Below are 4,413 nucleotides of genomic sequence, written 5' to 3' on the forward strand. Positions count from 1 at the left end.
TATTTATTTTCTTTTAATAGTGCTTTGGAGCTGGATGGTTGGAAGAGACTGGGAACGTTTGGAGACTTAGACTGCAGAAGTCTTTAAATGCAGTCAGCTGAGGTTAATGGATAATTCTGATTGGATTGCAGAAGCCCAAAATGCTAATAGGAATGCAGACAGCAAATGCAGACTTAGAAGTTTCAATGGGAGACCAGATCACCATTGGCATTTGACTTGGTCATGTATGATACACTCTGCCAAGAAATATGTCTACATTTTCTGAAGGCTACTAAACCGTGTGGTTGGGTATATTGGTTGGCTTTAGCATCATTGAGACAATACTGGATGACCACACATCAAAGCTCACAGTTTCATCAAGGCAGCGGCACACTGGTGGAAGGGCATGGGGAGCCAAGCTGCTCAGTTTATGGTGTCCCAGAAGCAGAACAGGCAACCACTGTCAGAGAGAAATGGCTGAGGGATTATGTATAGTTCCCAAGGCTACCCCTCCCAGACCCACCCCACACACCCAGGAACAAGCTCCACTAACCTGCTAGGAGTTTCTTAATCCAATGAAGTTGTTACACCAGGATGAAGGGTCACTGCACCTGTTCTCAGCAGTTTATGGTCCCACAATAATTTCAATGAAATAGGATGCACTTTTTATCCAAGAGATCTCAATTAATATTATAAATGACATCAAAGAGGGAGGAAAATCAAACTTGGAAGAAAGATACGGTTGTGGATTCTGGCTTTAGCCAGAATAATCTGGGGGGTTTTCACTAATCTGAATACCCAGGATTCATCCCATAGCAATCAAATTAAAGTCTCTCCTTTTAAGACCCAACAAGGAGTGGTTATTAAGATTCATAGGTGATTCCAGTATGTGCACAAATGTGAAATCTACTGGTTAGAAATGGCATTCTAGAAAATAGCATTTTTTTTTTCTGTTGGCTAAGAGATGAGTGGTGGTCAAGAAACTGCAAGAGTGGGGGGTGAAGTCAGCTAGGTCAGGAATCGGAGAATTATCCCAGAAAGAGGAATGTTGCCGCATGGCTTATGAGTTCGGAAATGGAAAGAATCATTTAAATCAAATATTATAGATGACTTGGGGTAGAAAATAAGAATTATGTGGTAATTTGGTAATGTACATCTGATAAATTGCATTGAAGTATTTAAATTTCCCAGAGACAGAAATTCTCAAAAGTCCGAGTACTTAAAAAAATACTTGGACATTTTTTACTGTGCATTTCTGATCTTCTTTTCTGGAGATTTAAATTCCTTAGCTTTGAATGAGAACTGGGAATGTTGATTTTAAATAAATACTCATGTATTATTTTGACATATGTAGTGTAGCAACACATTTAGAAAGGGAAAAAGAGGGACATGATTCAGATTTGGTACTTAAAAAGATGACTCTTGGGTAAAGAACGCATTTGAAAAACTCAAGGCTAGATTTAGGGGCTCTAAAATGTCACCTGAGGTGGTAGCAACAATGTGAGCAAGGTGAATGAAACCAGAGTTTGTTTGTCAGCAGTGGGGTAGGGTACAATTTGATTTTTAGTTCATATGTATACATGTTTTTCATTTTGGGGGGTCATTTTTGATATGAATTGACCTATTTTTAATCAGAGCAATTTAAATATTAGAAGGAATTTCATTGATTTTATGTATTTTCTTCTGAACTAGATACTCAACCCTGCACATTGCACTAAAGGTCAACTTTTTGTTATCTAGGGCCTAATTACATCACTAATTGATGACCAAAAACTTTGCTACTGTGTGTATGTCAGTAGTTCTTAAGATTTATAGTTAGCGAAAGAAAAATAAATTGTGTATTAATATTTGCCTGATTTACTCTCCCTATACCTTTATCTTGAACAATATATAGACAAAATGCTAAATGATATTTATTGTTTTGGTTTTAGCTAGAACTAAAATTATTTTGGCACAACATCTCTCCATAAGAGGTGATCTTTCATTAGGTTTCATTTTATTCTTTGCCCTTCCTACTCTTCATCAAACACTTAATGCTTGAAAAAGTAAGGCTTAAATGCACAACAGCATATGAGTTAAGCATTTGGTTGTTTCTTAGACCAAACAACAAGTACCTCTTTCCTTACAAATATTTTTTAATATACCTAATTTCATAACTTAAAATTTTGGTACATGGGAAGGGTAAAACGATAAAATTTGAGCTTAGCTGTACATTTCATAATTGTAGGTCTTCCTTTTCTATCATCATATATTATTACTTATCTCTGCATATCCAATTTAGCTTTTCTTTCTTTTATCTTTGAAGGTGGGTTCTATGCTGAGTGAAATTCATTTTGACTTCTGTCCTGTAGAAGCTGTCCACCGACTCCTTAGCTATAATCATAGCCTTTTCTTTGTGATTCCCCATACCTGGCCTTCTTAGAAAAGTTCACATCTTATTCAAATCTTATTTATTGAGTTACCCTTTCATATTTTATTTTCATAGGTATAGTTTATTTCTTTGCCTTTTTTATTACATCTGAGAGACCACTAGCATCCAATTTTGCTATAGACTTCCTGTCAGTGTGTTCTTTCCTACCAGTTGTCTGAGCTTGCTGATGCGTACGTTTTTAAAGTGTATTTTCTTGGTCTTTTCATTCTCATCCGACTTATGATCATTATCTCCTAAATTGCCTTCCACTGTTCCATTTTCAGCATATGAAATATATGTAATAAAAATGTTGCTAGCATTTGGTCATCTGTTTTGAAATTCAGTATTCGCTGAAAACTTTTAAAAGCTGCACATATTCTTTCTTTATAAATTTGTAACTTATTTTAAAACAAAGTGATCTGTGGTTCAATATATATTCAAATGACTTAATGATCATGCATTTACTTGGAAGCATGCTGCTTCAAGTGCCTAAACTGAAGGGAAAAAAATCACTTTATTTGGGATTTTTTAAGGAGAAGCATTGTCTGGCTACTGCAGTATATATTTGTTTATAAAAGCTTTGTTCATTTCCATCAGTTTGGGTCACTGTTCTTCATTTTATTATTCTTGTCAGAAATCTTAATGTGTCTATCAGTCAGTTGTATCACTCTTTAATATTTAGATGTAGAGGTTGTCACCATATTTCTACAGATTGCAGGACAACACAGCTCCAAGAAAATGATATGTATCTGAGTAACAAGAGTGACAAACAAGCAGTACCATAAGGTGTTCATTTAAGAAATTCTGAAGTGAAAACAATAATTTTGAAGTTTGGATTTGAGATTTCAAAATATTTAGAAGTCACCCTTGCATGCTATTTTTTTCAATAACAACTTTTTATGTGTCTCACTCCTAAATCAACCCTTCAATCAGTTTGCAATTATATTACCCAGGAAGGACTATATTTGTGAAATTACCACTGGCATTTATGAAAGGATTGTGAGTGTCAGAAGACAAAAGTACCAGAAGATTAAATATTTTAATTGGCTGGTATTTGTTAATTCTAGGATTGGACAACACTTCACTCTGTAAAGTGGAATGAGAACTGCAGTGGGTGGAGTGGAGGAGTTTGGCTTCCTAAGAAGAGAAGGGCATAGGACACACACTGGCAGCGTTGGGGCCCTCCTTTGCTAGGTTAAGCAGAGGGGTGATCCTTATTTTGCTGAGTGAGGTTTATTGGAGACTCTCTCTCTCTCTCTCTCTCTCTCCTCTCTCTCTCTCTTTTTGAAACTGGTTCATTTCACATATCAGTTTGACAGCAGGGCAGGGCACAAGTGCCTTAGCCCTGGTGTGATCTGGTCTGCTGGTGCCAGGAAGCTGTCCAAAACACCAGCTTCCCAGAGACGTTACCCAACAGCAAGTTGCCAATAGATATCTTGAAATATGGTTGTCATTGTTGTTTACATTGAAAAATAACATTTGATAGGAAAGTATTATCTTGAATAACGATCATATGATTACTTAGAACTTTTGGGTCAAACAAATTCTTCACTTGATCTTAGCCAAAAGGCTGAGAAGCGATGGGTTAAACAAATTCTTTAAACTTGACTCAAAGTGACTAACATTAAATTTAATTCATGTATTCCTGGATCACAGAGTGAAGTATAGGTTTACTATGTAAGTTGATATTGTGGTCTAGCAAGATTGTATATACATCCATCTCTGTGCATGCGTGTGTTTGTGTGTGAATGTGTTTGTGTGTGCATCCCTGTGTGTGTGTGAAAACCATAGATTCTTTATTTTAAAATAAATACCAGAAAATATATATTACCAAGTATACAAGTGAAAAATAATGGTATTACCAAAGATACTTACATTTCCTGAGGTTGTGCAGGAGAATCATTCTTGCTACCTGAAAAAAAAAAGTGTGTTAATCACTGATAAAAATTCTGACATGTCTGAAATTTAATCCCAAGTGCCAGAAGATGAAACAGAGAGCCACAGGAGCTAATCAGGTACAGCTG

The 4,413-nt window shown here is 36.0% G+C and overlaps 1 pseudogene; it reads right to left on the reverse strand.

The window, feature by feature from the left end:
• Positions 1-3,830: 3,830 nt before the first annotated feature.
• LOC147820997 (U2 spliceosomal RNA) lies at positions 3,831-3,971 on the reverse strand (annotated as a pseudogene).
• Between the last annotated feature and the right edge of the window lie 442 nt (positions 3,972-4,413).

Source organism: Heterocephalus glaber, unplaced genomic scaffold (assembly GCF_053883595.1).
Source record: "Heterocephalus glaber isolate CG9 unplaced genomic scaffold, H.glaber_assembly_v1.0 deba00001778, whole genome shotgun sequence".
Taxonomy (NCBI): Eukaryota; Metazoa; Chordata; class Mammalia; order Rodentia; family Bathyergidae; genus Heterocephalus; species Heterocephalus glaber.